Here is a 17,642-nt window from a genome sequence, read left to right as displayed (position 1 = left end):
CTCACTTCTTTCTCTCGGCAACAACCAGTGACCTGCTGTGTTGGGAAGATGCTGCCCCACCTTCAACACTTTACCAGAGGCTACTGCTTACTTGTGTGTACACATGGTTAGGATTGCAGCCCAAGGCCAGAAACGTAACAGAGGCTCAGATTCCTGCACACCAAAGCAAAGCTACCATTATACCCTCTTTCTCTTTAAGAGACACTTCAATAAACCTGTCCAACATAGTGGTACTGAGCTACTAAAGTCCTGAGGAAGTGATCCATTACATTGCGATGGGGTGGAAATCTCTAGGGCAAAACCCATTATTTTAGACACCGGCTTTTTGCTTTGGTAGCTTACGGGACATTGTGTTTTCAAGTGTCCTCATCATGAATATTTACACAGATATAATTAAGAATGTTCAGCAGGCATTATAAACACTGTTCTTTCAGTCCTGAGCTCTGCAGTCAACGCAGTAGGTTTGTTTACTCACCATTTGAACCATGTAAGTGGGTGACATTAGCATGCCTCCTCCTGGGCTGCGAGAATCAGTGATGTACCCTGTTCCATTTTTTCCAGGAAGAAGGCTTTAAAAAGTGATAACAGGTGTTTATTGTAATGCAAATTGCCGATACGTACTGTTGGTCAACATGTAAATTAATTTTGTTCTTTACTAAGCCAGATGGTCAATTGTAGAGCACCAGCATGGGTAAATTTAATAAGCATTCTCACTGCAGAACATGATGTTTCATCCTTAGATTCTCTGGTTTCTCGTTCCAGCTCCCCTCTGTTTTCTTATTCCAGCTGCTAGAGGCCTCCTCCATCAGCATGATTAACTGTTCTCCTCTTTGCCCCCTAAAACCACCCAGCAAATATGGCGAGAGTGGCTGAAAAGGACAGACTAACTCCAAATGTAAAGATATGCTTCAATTGTTGTGGTATTCTCCTCCATCCTACTCCTCCATATCTGCACCTGGGACCTGTGTACACACAACAGTTTATTCTTGCATCAGTGGGAGAGGGGGTAATTTTTTTTGTTCTATGTAGTCCACTCAGCTCTCACCTGTGGTTCCTAGAAGTTAACAGCATGCAATAGCAGACACACCCCAGGAAACAGCTTCGATTGGCCGGCTAAACTAGGTGAGGGTAGCCAATGGGTCTCAAACTCTCAGGGAGTTAGGGAGTTAGGAACTTCCGCTGTGTAAGACTGACTCCGGCGGATTGAGCGGGCGAGTCCAATAGTGGGGCCAACAGTCAAGAAGGTGGTTTCTGCACATGCTCTAGAGAGAAATGAGGGGCAGGTGGGGCTCATCAACCTGGGAAGGTAGCCTCTTTAGGAGAAGACTCTGATCCTAAACCTTTGCTCCCTTGTGGTTATACTCATCCATGAGAAAAGAAATGTTATATTCCTTTTCCTCCCCTGTCCTCTGACCAAACCCTACTAACATGGTGCTTCTAGAAATCAGCTGTTTGGCAGAGTCAGATGAGAGTCTGATAGCTCAGCTGCCTACGTGGCTGAAACATATCATGGTTAGCTACAGAAATGTGGAAAGTGAAGGTCATTCATTGAATGTAGACCACAGTTAGCTATGTGGCCTATCCACCCTCTCCCCATAAATCTGTAAATTATTCTATTTCAAACAGCAAGGCAAGAAAATGAGTCAGAGCACATATTCTTACATGACATTTGCAAAGGAGGTAGTGGTAGTGGCATTGCTTTGTAGACCACCAGATACTTTCACGATTTGTTACGAATGCAAATTGCACACAACATAGTTTTACCACTTAGACTATATATATTGAATGAGTCCCATTTTGTGCACCTACAAAACTGAACTCGGGAAAAGCATCATGCATATAATTTAAATGGCTTATCATTATTCACTGCAAAAAGCTTTTTATATATGTAGACTCAACTGACTAAAGGAGATTACTCTCAGAATAGATTAAGGGCCTAACTATACGTTATATGCAAACACACATAACAAAATGCTGATGGCTATGGGTATTTCTGGGAGAGACAATTTGGGATGGTGAAACAGTGGGGAACAGGATGTTAATCCTTTCTCTGATCATCACTTACCTGTTGCAGACAAATCCCAGCAACTCACCCATGCGCCCCTTCTGGAATTCCAATCCCCTCTTCCAGCAACAACCACTGGGGTTGTGTTATACGTGTGATATGTAGTTTTAGTCCCTAGCAGCAACAAGAAAAAGCCAATCTCCCTTAATACCTCTGAACTCTGAAGATCAAGGAGTTGTGGATCGAGGGCCTGACCCCCGCTAAGTGAAATAAATACACAAGGACACGTGATATAAGGTTAATGGGCAAGGAAAGGCCACAACTTTATTGATTACAGCAGTGAAAAGGTATTGGCTTAGGCATTGGATGACTATAGGAGGTGGGTTTATTCAACAGTAGGTGGAGCCTGTTCATGCTAATCCAACTATAGGCTCACCCCCTGATGTCACCGAGGGTCGTGCCATGGCCTCCCGCCAAGCAGGCATCGGATGGAATACACGACCGCCAGATTCCTTTAACGGAATAACCCACGGTAGATAGCATAGGCGATGGCCACACCTAGCCTTTGACACAGCACAACACATGAATCCAATGCCTAACCGCCACCCGAGCCGCAAAGGGGCTCGCCGCCAATACCCTCACAGCTGCAACCAATCCCTGATGCTACTAATAACGCTGTCCAACCGGATGTCATTCCCAATGTCTGTTAGATGAACTCCGTCATTCCGGTATATGGCTTGGTCGCCGATCCGGATACGGTCATGATAAATGACTCGGCCATTCATGAAGCGTACCCAACGGGCTACCGCCCGATTCAAGAGTTTCCTGGTTTTTTCAATGGCCATACAGCTCTGCGCACCGCGCCAAACGATTCTTTTCAAGAAGGAGGACCAGAACGACAACGAATGAGGAGGAGGCGGAGCTGGTGCCACAGCATTAAGCTGCTACACACGCCCCCCGGAGGCACCTGGTTGGCTGCCTCCGGTGGGCGTGGGCACCAGCCAGGTAAGGAGGGGAGGGGGCTAAGGCCCCCTACCAGGGGCGGAGCTCGGTCTCCCCCCCACAACCACTCCCCTCTCTTCCAGGGAGGAGAGTCTTTATCGTTAGTTGTGGACCTTGCAAAATCTTCCCTGCATATCCTGCCATCTCAGGATTCTGTTTCCATTGTCAAATTAAGCACTGGCTTCAACAGGATGCTATATTTAAGTTTCCACATTTGGAGGAACTGAATTGCAGATCCAGTGGAAAACTCTTGCAAACGCAAGTCTACAATATTTATCTTGGTACCACCTTGTCCAATTAGACCCCCCACCCCATAATGTACTACATGCATACATTGGTATGTGTTCTTCCAATGTACACTTGTGGTGGAGGCATCATATGATGTCAAACACACACCCCCAACTACTTAAATTTGATACATTATTAAAGATGAGTATCCTTCTTGGTTCTGCTATCAACCAGACCAGTTTTATAAGCATATAATGAACATGACACACAAAGATTTAGGAGTCAGAAATCTTTTATTTTTGTCTCTAATAAAGATAGATGGAGGACTTCATAGACTTAGAATTATTCTATCATTTCTCTGTGAACAACACAGCTGCTGTTTATTAGAAGCAATCTAGTTATCTTTGAACCAAGTCCTAATGCACACCCTCAGTTCTTACAGATTATAGAACAGATTGGTTTATCTATAAGATTTAGTTAACTGTGTTTCTTCATACTTTAGCTTAATTTAGGCAGTCACCATGATAATATACTTTATAATTATTTTGGTGTATCCAGCTGATGAATTCTTCTCAGTTAAAGAGTAATTATTTGCAAGTGCCTATTACACAAACAATGAAAATTGCTATTATATGGCAACTTCATCCAGTTTTCAATGGATTCTCTCCCCCCCTTTTTTTCATTACCCAATTCAGACGTGCAATTGGGATGTGTCTAAGTTAATTCCAGAAAGAAATTCACATTATATTTCCATGTTGTCTACTTGCAAGGGTCAATTTTAAAACCAATATAAAGAAGAATAGTTGGGGGCAAATGAAACCAAAATGAAACTTTTGTATGCTGTGTTCCTTTACATAATTTGTTGAGAGCAAATCTCTTTGGACTCAGCTGGGATTAGTTCTGAGTAAACATGTTATGACTGGGCTGCTAGTTCTATTGATTTCAGTGGAAAAGTTAAGCACATAGGACTGCAGTGTATAAATTTAGTCGAGTCTTTTGCACTTATTAAAGCAGATTGAATCTGGCCTATAGTTGGGTGTGATTAAATCCACTGATTATATGTTGGCCTATATCACAAATAAATTAAAAGGCAAACTTTTCAAGATTATAATAAGCACAAACTTCAATGAAAATACCAACATCTGAGCAATTAAAAAATGCTAACACATACACACAACCCTCAAGCAACTCCATATAGAAACCTACTAGTACTTTTCTCCTAGGGGTACTCATGAGTACATAGTAAAGGTAAAGGTACCCCTGCCCGTACGGGCCAGTCGTGACCGACTCTGGGGTTGCGTGCTCATCTCACTTAAGAAGCCGGGAGCCAGCGCTGTCTGAAGACACTTCCGGGTCACGTGGCCAGCGTGACGAATCTGCTCTGGCGAGCCAGCGCTAGCGCAGCGCACGGAAACGCCGTTTACCTTCCCGCTATAAAGCGGTACCTATTTATCTACTTGCACTTAAGGGTGCTTTCGAACTGCTAGGTGGGCAGGAGCTGGGACTGGACGACGGGAGCTCACCCCGCCGCGGGGATTCAAACCGCCGACCATACGATCGGCAAGTCCTAGGCACTGAGGTTTTACCCACAGCGCCACCCACGTCCCTATGAATACATAGTACCGGCACTTTTTTTTCTAGAAGAAAAGCACTGGAACCTACAATCGACTCATCAGTGCTGGGAGGGGTAGGTGGGGTGTACCATGGAGGATTAATAATCATGAAAGTGCAAGAACTTAAGATGTGATCCCAACTGAAGTCCCAATGGTGGTCAAAATTCCCAAGTCTGAGGACGAATTAGCCCAATGATGAGAATAAACTCTTGTTTTATATTCATGAGACAGCTGGTGATTATACGCTTGCAATAAAGAATCAGGTGGCTTCACAATTTCTGCTGCAGATATCGCACTCATTGATACATACACATTGGAAGAGCACTTGGCTTCCTTCTCCATCCACTGGCTATCAGTTCCCATCTCTCAAACTCTTCTCTGGGCAGAACTGCAATGAAGATCCCTAACAAAGAAGTCCATTTCCATGTCATACTTCATGGGGCTACCAACTCTAATGCCTCTGTTTGCCTCAGTGTCAGTGGGGTGCTTACTCAACTCCTGAATGCACCCTTAGTTGCCCATATTTATGATAGAGGCCTAGGAAGAAAGCAAGCTGCACAGCTGAGCAAAAAGTGCAGCGCTTGAAAGGCCGTGTGATACATCACCCTGCCACCGCCTTCGACCAAGAGGCCTTGTTTCGCAATGATGGGGTACACCTTTCTGATGCTGGCAATGATATCTGGTTGAATCATATTTCAGAGGGCTTCAGGGATTGGTTGCAGGTGTGAGGGTGTTGGCGGCGAGCCGTTTGGGCTCGAGTGGCAGTTAGGCATTGGGTAAGCCTTTGATTGGATGGAGGGGAGGTTGTAGCATCTGCCTGCCCCTCCTGTTAAAGGGATCTGGGGGTGTGGTTTCTGTCCGATGCCCAGACATGGCCTAGGGCCATGTCACAACCCCAACGGGGACCCGTGAGGGTGCCGCTATTTGATGTACGTCATAAGGCTCCCTCTATTGGTGGTTTACCCTTAGATGGACCCCTCCAGATAGGCAGAAGTCAAGACATAGCCTGGCTTCACCCAATGCCTAAGGCAAACTGCTCATATCTGTAACCAATAACGTTTTGGCCTGTTTGAACCCATAAACCAAAATACTCATGTCTGGGTGTTTATTGTCCATTAGGGCCTGAAAGAGAGACTGACTCTGAGAATGGTGGTGGGCTTGATCTGTTGACCAGCAATATCAATCAGTTGCTGAAACTGCCATACTAGTTAACTTGATAGATGACTATTTAGTTCAACAGATCAATATGAGTAGGTACCAAGTTAGGGGTAAGAAATGTTGACATCATTGTACCCCCTCATGTGTATGATTAATGGCTTGAGACAATGACATATTAGGACTTCACTTCCTTTCGACTTAAACAGCACTGAGCACTGCTACTCATGTCCACGGCATGATGAATATACTTAATCAGTGGTACTAGCATTCTCATTAATTTCTCATTAAACTTTATAACCTTGGGAAGTGCATTAAACACTAATGAATGTATTCTTCTGTCACACTACATGCAACTCCCATTTACGCCTGTGGTACGCCTGTAACCAGCACCACCTCCAAGATGCTTCTCTGCAGCTCGCAAGCTGTTAACTTGTAAAATACAAAGTTGTAAAGTTCCTAGACCTCATGGTTCTGGAGACAAACGGTTAATAAAATTTAATTGCACTAAGTCCTTACCCATAGATGAGCATAGCCAGCAAAACATTAGAATGGCCTGGCATGGGTTTCAATTTGGTCTGTGGGATGATTCACCCCACACCCATCTGCTCCGCTCCTAATGTGGCTGGGGGCAGGGGGAAGGCTGAAAACCAGGGAGTAATGAAACAGAATGGAGTATCCCAGAAATGGGCATAGGAGGCTGGCACCCTGAACAGGGAGACCGCACACTTCAACACTTTGTTGCCACCTATATAAAAATCACACTAACTCCAGTACAAAACTTATGAATACAAAACAACTCTGTGATTGCCCAAAGCTCAAGTATACAGGACACCCTTTGACAGGTACCTCAAAAATAGTTAAGTGGGTGGGTCTCTCTTTGAAGGAATTCCACAACTGCAAACATGGGGAATGGCCCTTAGATGGTAGCCACCCATTTAATATCTGAAAGGTGCCCAGTGAGGATCTCAGCTTCTGAGCCTATTCATATTGGAAAAAATGGTCCTTTCAAGTCTCCTCGCTTGTGCCCAGAAATGAACTGGGAGCAATTAACCAATGACCCATAACATTCATAAATCATATCCGTCTTTTGGTATTTAGCATTTGGTGCCCAAGGCAAAATATTAAAGCAGATCCACCTTCCCACAAGACATCAACACCATAACTTGTTGTCAGACTCACGGTACAGTACCTACCATCTATTATTAATTTATTTTATTTTTGCTACTCTTCTTCCCCAGCAGAGAACCCTGAATCCTATTTCCTCCTCATTCTCAACTGAGTCCCATCCTGCAGTGGCTTCAAACTCACCATTAATCCAAAAGCAGCCCCTTGTAAACTGCTGTCGTAGACAATTGTCAAGGTTGGTGTGCCTGACTCGTCTGATGGCAACCACCTTTGCAAAGTTTCATTTCCTGAGCTTTTGAGAATGTAAATCGAATCTCAATTAACACTGATAATCTCTAATACATGCCACATCTAATCTCAGGCTGGAAGTGATCCCACAAAAGAAGACGTCCATCAGCTATGACTTGCTGGCAGTTGCTGCCCATTATAGATGTGCAAGCTGCTGTTGATATTGCATTAGAAGAGCTTGCAAATAAGAGGTTCTGCTCAAGCTAGATTTCTTTTGTGGCTTTATAACTCAGGACGTCCACTCCTGCCATGTGGCATTAACATCTAGGCAACCGTACACAAGGATTTCACGTGAAAGGTGTTTTTAGTAAGCAGCGAAAACGAATTTAAATACGACACGGGGAAGAACAGTGACTAAATTAATTTGTACACAAAGAAGGATGGAGAAGATGTATTCATTTTCAGAGGCAATGCACCTATCACCACAGTGATGTTATCTTGTAGCGCATCAACTCTCTGCTCAGGAGTTGACTGCTTAACAGATTAAACATGATGGCCTTGAAGCAGTGTGAATGGATTTTTAAATATATATTTTTTAAAAAAAACACTGTGCTTGACAAAGTGAATGTTGCACATTTCTCATCTCTATAAGGCAGATAATTAGCAACCGCACAGTTAAGCAGTCAAATTCAACAAGTTGCCTGTCAAAGTCGACAGCTGGTTACCAGAGATCATTACCCTCTCTGCCACCCAAGCATATTTTGTCACTCTCTATCTTCCCCCACCCTTTTGCTTCTTAAATGCACTCCTTTGGAACAAGAACAAGTTCTTTGTTGTATAGCATTGGCATGACTGCAATCAGCAACTAGTGGCCCATTAAAGACAACTGCCTGGACCGCCATTTACCCAAAATATTCCTTCCTTCCTTCTTTCCTTCTTTCCTTCCTGTTTTTGCCCCTTTCAGTTTCCTGCTTCTTCTGGTCCTTCTCTTATTTCCACCCAACCACTTTTTATTCCAATTGCTTCCCTGATTATTTCAGAGGTAGCTTGTCTCCACTGCAGGCTGTTTCACTGTCCACCATGTGTGGTTATCAGTACATCTCTGCATTCAAAAACTGAACTGGCTTGAGACTTACTCAACAGAAATCATGTCAATTTGTGGTTGTTTTTTTTGTTCAAAACACAACCCCATAGCCTAGGTGATTCTCCGTGCATTCAGGTGCGGGGGTTCCTGCATCAGTCTTCCTGATTATAATGCCAGTGCATTTATGGTGGATTATAACCTTCACTTTACTTCGTTACCTGTTACAGTAGGGAACTGTGGCTTTCTTAACAATATACCAGCAGAGAGCTCTTAATTCTGATTTTTAATGCTATAAAATGTTAAATGCCACACACACACACACACACACACACACACACACACACACTGGGCAACCCTACCTGCCGCATAAAGGGGACAGATACATGAGCAAGCAAAAGTGGCTGTCTCTGTCTCATGCACCTTGGCCCCAAAGTCAAATACTTTGCTTACCAACAGCACTTTAAGAACTCAAGTCATCTGAGAGCATGGTGCTAGGAGGAAGCAAGATGCTGTGCAAATCAGTACAAGAGTGACCTGTACCAATAAATGCAAGCTTTAGGGAATGGTTGTTCCATATAAGATAGGATCAAACAGGCTCATATCTGCATGACCATGTACGTCACCCCAGTTATTTCCTTATTCCCTTGTACTTATAGCCTGCTCTTCCTTCTAATGGGAACACACATTAACCACACAGGAGTGCCCGGAAGAAGGCTGATTACATTCCAAAGACTTGAGTAAACAGAAAGGCTTTCACCTTGCACTCAACGTGAGATCAACCCAGCCAACAACCGGATGTCATTTTAGCGTTTGAGGGAGATACATAATCGGGGATGGGGGGAATGCACCTCTGAGAATGTCTTGTCTCACACCATCACCCGCCCAGTAGAAGCTAAAAGTCAGAATAATCATAAACAGGACATTAGGCAGAGTCACCCGGCCACTTCAGGCGGCAGATGCTACGTGGCAGAGAGTGGTAATTCATAAGTTCAGTTCAGTTTATAAGTTTACTGTTCTATCCCAGAGTTTCCCAAACTTGTTCCATGCAGGCAAAAGCACACAAGGGAGAGAGGTATAGAGCAGAGCTGGCAAGGGGTGTGGCTAGAGAGGGTTTGGCCTGGGGTGAGTTCCAGGGGCCAGATTGAGAGCCTTGGAGGGCCACATTCAGTTCCCAGGCCGGAGGTTCTGCACCCCTGTAGTAATAGTTCCTGACCCACTGGATGAAAATTTGTTTAAGAATCCCTTTGTCTTCCCAGAGAATACCAGATACTACAGAATAAATACCTACTACAGAAGCATCTGATTATTATTAGTATTGCACCATTTATAAACAAAAGGAAAGGAACAGAAGTGGGAGGAAAAACTTGGGGTGGGTTATAGCCAACCAGTGAATATACACAGAGCGTGTTCTCCCTAACAGAGAGCACGTGTTGCGGTTGGGGGAACAAGCCACCCTGCTGTTGCTGGGCAGATTTGGGATGAACCCAAGCCTTTAAGTGGTTAAAATTGGGTTGCTGAGGAGTTTTGATTGTTGCCAATTTGGAGGAGGGGTCAGAGTCTTTAAATACAGGGGCCAGACGTTGGACGTCCTCTTGGCCGTTTTGCACCGGATCACCCGCCCTCCCTCCCTTTTATAGGGTGGTTTTTCTTGATCGCTTGACCTTGCTATGCCTGTCATGGGGTCGTCCGCCTTGGAGCGGGGGCCTGGTAGGAATTTTGCCATCTGGCTGATTGGCTGGTGCCATTTGGTTTTTGCCTACTGCGTAGCAAATCGTCACAACTTGTAAGGTTGGCGGTTAGGCATTGGTTAAATTGGTGCTTGGAGGGGTAAGTGCCTACCCCTCCAAATGATGCGGAAAGGGAATTCCGTTAAAGGAATCCAGGGGCTTGCCATTCTTTTCGTCCTTGTCCCTGGCATCGGACTTGGGCCGTGCAAGCCCCACATGAGGGTGAGAAGTGAGGGACTGATGCCCAGCTTCATTTTCTCACCCAATACTTGTTTCCCACGCTGGCTTCCATTGGTGTCCGGAAGGCCAGCTCTGTCCCTGAGGGCAAGGACAGATAGTCATAACCAATGCCTAAGCAACCACTCACATTTTTTGTATTTTGAATAAAGTTGTGGCCAAAATTATGCCAAAAACCTTAAACAAAAATTGATGTGTGAAGTGTGAATTTTTTGGGGGGTGGTATTGTGGGACTCAACACGCAACCAACATAAGATAGGAACCAATGTCTCCCATTTCCCAGCTTACTGTTGCTTTCTCCTGGATCTTAATTTGCTTTGGAAAGAGAGAGTACTTGAGCCCAGCAGAGACATTGTCTTTTATTTCTGAGTAACTGCTATCTCCTCTATGCCCTGATGAATTAAAGCTTATTATTCACAGTGAATGTGTTACTGTTTTGTAACAGTGGAGAAGAAAAGGATAAGCTTGCTCCGATTACACTTGATGCTCTTGACTCTGGTTTCAGAGCAAGCATCAGTTCAGCACAAGGAGAATGAGATTCTTTCCTGCCTGCAATATGTGGCCTTGCCAGTCCTTCAAACGTGTTAAAGAACACTTTGGCTAGGGTGCCACTTATTTCACTTGCCTCTCCACTTGTCATGGAGACTGCAATTCTGGCAGTGTGCTCAGTATAAGCCTTGGAGACATCTGTTTCGCAAGAATACAACACAAGGCAATGTTTGGTGCATTGTGACTGTTTTTTTCAGTTTTCCTCGGCCCAATATCTTTTGTTGCCTGAGACAAAGGGCAAGATCCTCACACGCCCACAGCTGACTGGGATGACAGTTGAGTCATCGGCGGCCTCTGAACCATATACCGTATTTTTTGCTCTATAAGACTCACTTTTTCCCTCCTAAAAAGTAAAGGGAAATGTGTGTGCATCTTATGGAGCAAATGCAGGCTGCGCAGCTATCCCAGAAGCCAGAAGCTATCCCAGAAGCTTTCGCTGCACAGCAATCCCTTTTGCTGTTCTGGCTTCTGAGATTCAGAATATTTTTTTTCTTGTTTTCCTCCTCCAAAAACTAGATGCGTCTTGTGGTCTGGTGCGTGTTATAGAGCGAAAAATACGGTATTTAAAGCAGTATCATACCATCTTAAACAGTCATGGCTTCACCCCAAGATTCCTGGGAGCTGTAGTTCCAACCAGATAGGTGGGATATAAAATATATTATTATTATTATTATTATTATTATTATTATTATTATTATTATTATTATTAAATTACAATTCTTAATGGTCTATCCCTCTTCCCAGGGAACAATGGGAATTGCAGCTCTGTGAGGAGAAAAGGGGTCTCCTAGCAATGTTCAGTGCCCTAAAGAAACCTCATTTCCCAGCATTCTTTGGGAATCATGCCAGGAGAAGTGGCATGAAACTGCTTTAAACGCATCATGAAGAAGAGGCCTTCAGTACTGGCAATAGGAGCATGTCGCCACACCCCTCACCAGCTCTCCAGTACCTCTCTCCCTTGTGTGCTTTTGCCTGCATGGAGCTTGTCCTTGAACTCTGATAATGCCTCTTGCTTGCCTGGATGGAGGACAGGGAGGGGCACGTGTAGAAACGAGCCTACGTTACAAAGGTAAAATTCACATCCATTGCTCTGCTCACTTTTGTTTCTGAGCCTGCCCACAAATGCACTGTGGTCCCCTGAATGTTGGTGAGAAGACAGCATGGCCCTTTGAACCGAGAAAGGAGGTCCAACCGTGCACTCACAGTTCATTACCTGATCCAAGATGGGTAGCAGCAGCAGCAGCAACAGCATGCAAACCTCAGATGAGAAATTAAGAAGTTTGCTTGGGTTCAAGGAGGTTTCCACATCCAAAAAGGTTGAAGACTACTGATCTATGAGGGAGGGGACTATGATTCCCAACATCCCTGACCATGGGAGTTGATGGCCAATAATATCTGGGGCCCTCCAGATTCCATATGCCTGGCATAGATCTTCCATCAAACTCAATCTCTTTCTAGGGTGGGAATAAGAGCTTCAGTGCTACGGTTCAAAAGATGCCACTCCCTGTCATGAGATGAGCAGAGAATGCCTGACTTCCTTCCAGTCAACTATTACCGAACCATTCAAGCTCATGCAATAGTCTCTCTCAAATGTATCCATCTATTTTCATTGGACAGAATGAAAAGTTCAGTCCAATTTAAAAGATATATACTTGCGCATTTAATCCCTTACACCGGTGGCAGGGAATCTTAGCCCAGAATTGGCCGGGGGGGAGGGAGCGGTGATGAAATGCAACCCTCCTTGTCTCTCTATCCAGCCCTGCAAACTCCCCCTAAACAACAACCCCTTTTCCCAGGCCACACCCCAGCTTCTCACCTTCCTCAAACATTTTTGCCCAGTGAGGAAGGATATGCTTCTTGCATGTATGGATAGAGGATGGAGAGGGTATATGTGTTCAGAAACTAGATTAATGTATAAAAAGTAAAATCTACATGTGTTGCTCTACCCATTTTTACTTCTGGCCCTTCTGTGCCCCCCAGAAGACTGTCCAGTAGGAAATGTGGCCCTCAAACTGAAAGACTCCTCTTCTCCTGCCTTACACCCAGGTATGTCCAACCTTCCAGCCTTAGGCCTGTTGCTCAGGGAATCTGTGGCATGAGCAGCAGTCAGTGATTGCAGACCTTGGGATCTCAGGATTTCAGTGCCCACCCCCCGTGCAATGCCAAAATTTGGTTTCCCCTGGCTCTTGCGCTCCAATCTAAATAATAGTTGCAGCCAGGGTTTGCTTTTTCAGCCACAGCTCACCAGAGCTGAGTTATGGCACCTCCAAGGTGGGTGTCATTGCCATTCTAAGAGAACAAGGGAGAAGTTCGTGGTGAGCTCCAGCACCTATTTCCCCAGAAAAATAGCACCGGTTGCAGCGTCTCCGGTGACGTCCCTGAGGCTCCACTGCAACCGGACCAGTTGTGCTCCCCCAAATCGATCTGCACGGTCAGCATTGAGAGGAACCTCTCAGATGTCTGTCGTGGAAGCTCCTGTACCTGCTGCTCCTGCTCCTGCCCCTCCTTACTGTCACCTGACCTCTCCCCAAACAGCAGGAAGCAATGCAGTGGAGGATCACTTGTTTTGCACTTCTGTATGGTTGTGGCGATTGAGTCCAGAGAGACAAGGGAAGTGAATAGGAATTAGTGACCCTAGCAAAGAGGAGATGGGTCAACTTAGAGAGGGTCCCCTGAAGGTCCCCAAGGTCCCCTAAAAGTACAGCAATATATTCCTGGCTTCCCTAGCGAGCTTATACACACACACACACACACACACACACACACACACCTATGCACTCAGAGCTATCTCCCGGAATCTTACTTTGTGTCCGACATTTTAAAAGGTCTCAACACAACAATAAGACAGCACATGCATTTCACTGCTAGGACCAGATAAATGATGGGGGCAAAACCATTGACAGGAAATTCCATCTCCATTGCAAACTCAAAAACCCATCTGCATACCAGTGTCTTGTTTCATAAATGAAAAGCAGAGAGAGAGAGAGAGATTACTGTGGCATACCTGCACTTAGCAAATGAGAAATGCCAAAACAAATCAAGCGGTAAATCCATACTGGAGTATGACAAATCGATTCTGAAATCACGTTTTCTACAATCAGTTACTGCTACAATGATTGATAGTTCTGAAATTTCACATGGATTTGAGGTCCCAGACCTACATTGATAAGAACAGGAAAGCAGCTAAGCAATTCCAGCGCAGGTTTTTGACACAGGCTCGTCGTTTATTTGTTACATTATATTTCTACCCACTTGCTACTTGTCCCTACTTTTCCTAAAGAAGACACTTAGGCAGAACGTTTGTACATCCTCTGAAATCTGAACTGCAAGTATGGCTTCTTCGGCATTTATGTCACTGCATTTTTATTGCAAATATCTGCTTAAAAATTCCCAGAGTCATTATCCCCTACCAACCATCACCACGTGCTAACTTAATTTCAACAGAAACATTTCAGTAGATTTTTATCACACACTTTCTATTATTTACACAGCTTAATAAGTCTGCAGAAATTCAACTATTATATGCCAGCATTGCTGTTTTAAGGCTCCCCAGTAGTATGCATAGGACAGATCGTGAAGCTGAGGCTCCAATACTTTGGCCACCCCATGAGAAGAGAAGACTCCCTGGAAAAGACCCTGGTGTTGGGAAAGATGGAGGGCACAAGGAGAAGGGGACGACAGAGGACGAGGTGGTTGGACAGTGTTCTCGAAGCTACCAGCATGAGTTTGACCAAACTGCAGGAGGCAGTGGAAGACAGAAGTGCCTGGCGTGCTCTGGTCCATGGGGTCATGAAGAGTCGGACATGACTAAAGGACTAAACAACAACAACTCCTTTCGAGCAAGACAAGTACACCGGTCATCAATGCAATATTTTCCCAATGGAAAAATATTCATATCATTTATATCTCACCTTTCCTCCATTGAAATCAAGGTGACATGCATGCAGGCATCTCACACTGCCCTCCCCACATTTTATCCTTGGGATAAAGTATGGGGTATGTTAGGCTGACTGATAATGACTAGCTGATGGCCACTCAGCATCTTCCATGGCTGAGTAGGGATTCAAACCTGGATCTCCCCAGTCCTAGTCCAACACTCTAAACACTACAGCACCCTGACACAGTTGCCATGTAGGGCTGATGACCACCAGCTTTTAGGTAAACAAGTGATGATGGCCAACCATGTATGAGAATCAGCCCATTGCAATTTTATGCAACAGATCACACACCATGTTCAATTTGTTCTTTTTGGTTATGAATCTGTGGTCAGTGGCAAACAAACAGGTGCACAGACAGCCCCAGATACAGCTGCAGACTAGCCAACCAAAGGCAACGCAAAGGATGGAGTCCACAGAACTAACAATTGCGGGATGGAAGAAGCAGAAATTCCATGACAGGCAAAGGTGAAAGGTCGTTTTAAGGCAGCCATGGAAAGAAGATTGATTGCTGAGGACTCTAATCTTACAAACCAGAGCATCTCAATCTGAGGCCAGGGGGATCTAACAAATATGGATTTGATGTACATTAACTGGGCTTTGACATCTGTTTAATAACAAATGTCACAAGAATTTTACGAGCCCCCACATGTAGACCCACGGTTCTCAAAAGCAAGCCGCAGAAAGGGGATGAGAGGGAACAAATTAATAATTTCAGTGCTACTCATTGTGTAAAAATCACAGGACAATCAACGAAAGCTGTATTTACTATTCCTTTCGAAACACATAGACCTTTTGCATGGTGTTTATTAATACAGCTTTCCAGTTTAAAGTGCTGAAGCTCATTCCACAGCTCAACTGCAATCTGGAATTCATAGAGACTATTTTACATATGAGTGATTCAGAACATATGCTGGATGGGGGAGAATCACAAATGAATGCACTTGTGTGATTAACAAACTGGCCACCTGGCCAAACTGCTCATCCATATACAGAAATCTTACTAAACAGAAGTCAGAAACAGCAGACGTTTCTGAATTAAGGCTTAAAAGATCTTCTGTTTCTGAAATCATCTCCCTAGAGTCTAGGAGACCATAAGATTATACACTCTCTATTCTTTAGTATAATCTTCTGCAGTATGGCAGCATGCCATAGTTTTCTATTAAAGCATGTTTATTTTTAATAGGAAAAAAATTGATTGTGGCACAAGGACATTTCTAGGTTGGATTTTGAAAACATGACAACTTCCTATTCCAGAATGTGACAGTCTTTCAAAAACTTCAGTGTTTATCTTAAACTTAAAGTGGCTTTGGAATCGCCTTCTGAATTTTCATAAAGACAGGGAGCGTGTTTTCTACAGACCATTCCAAAAATATTTGACAATGTTAACAAACTGTCGCTTTTGAACTGACAGGGTCTGCTCTGGGCTGGCGCAGTTCTAAGTGCAATTGCACCACAGTTTGTTTCACAGTCAGCATCACAATACTTCACAACAGCCTCTCAGGAATATGACTGTGTGGGGCAAGAGTTAAGATCTGTGAGAGAGGACTTTGCATTTTCCCTTCTCTTTCTTCTGTTTCTATTTTTGTTTAGATCAGTTTCTTTTTTCATTGTAACGTGGTATGAAAAGTCTTAACAAAACTTCCCAGCCGAAAAGGGAATACAACGACATGTGCAAGTCTGTGTTGCTTCACAACCTTGGAGTAAGTGTTGGTGCTGACCTTTAAAGCCCTAAGCGGCCTTGGCCCAGTATACCTGAAGGAGCATCTCCACCCCCATTATTCAGCCCTGACACTGAGGTCCATCACAGAGGGCCTTCTGGCAGTTCCCTGTTTAGGGAAGTTTTTAATGTTTGATCTTTTATCGTGTTTTTGATGTTCTGTTGGGAGCTGGCCAGAGTGCCTGGGGAAGCCCAGCCAGATGGGTGGGATATTATTATTATTATTATTATTATTATTATTATTATTATTATTATTATATTGCAAAAGTGTACATGGGGTCCATCCAGACACAATTAATTAGCAGCACCCAATTGTTCTTCTGCTGTGTGTTGGAAATCTATACCCAGACTACATTCAAGCTTCTCGGGCTGCTTCCTGACCAATGTTTAGTGTGGAATGGGTGCTGTTCATGCATGCAAGCATTCTCAACAGTCATAGAATCACAGAATCCAGGAGTTGGAAGGGACCCAAGGGTCATCTAGTCCAACCCCCAGCAATGCAGGAATCTCAGCTAAAGCATCCATGACAAATGGCCCTCTAACTTTTGCTTGAAAACCTCCAAAGAAGGAGAGTCCGCCACCTCTTGTAGGAGTCTGTTCCACAGCTGAACAACTCTGACTGTCAGAAAGTTTTTCCGAATGTTTATTCGGAACCTCATTTCTTGTAACTTGAAGCCATTGTCCCTACCCTCCAGAGCAGGAGAAAACAAGCCTGCTCCCTCCTCAATGTGACAGCCCTTAAGATATCTGAAGATGGCTATCATACCTCCTCTCAGTCTCCTCTTCTCCAGGCTAAACATACCCAGCTCCTTCAAGCGTTCCTCATAAGGCTTAGTTTCCAGACCCTTGGTCATCTTGGTCTCCCTCCTCTGCAAACGTTCCAGCTTGCCAACATCCTTTTTAAATTGTGGTGCCCAGAATTCCAAGTGTTCCAGCTTTGGTCAGACCAAGGCAGAACAGAGTACTATTACTTCCCTTGATCTGAACACTATACTCCTGTTGAGGCAGCCTAGAATAACATTAGCTTTTTC

Source organism: Podarcis filfolensis (assembly GCF_964270895.1).
Source record: "Podarcis filfolensis genome assembly, chromosome: 4".
In the NCBI taxonomy this organism is placed as follows: Eukaryota; Metazoa; Chordata; class Lepidosauria; order Squamata; family Lacertidae; genus Podarcis; species Podarcis filfolensis.
The sequence above is the reverse complement of the archived record's forward strand: the minus strand, read 5'-3'. Positions refer to the sequence as shown.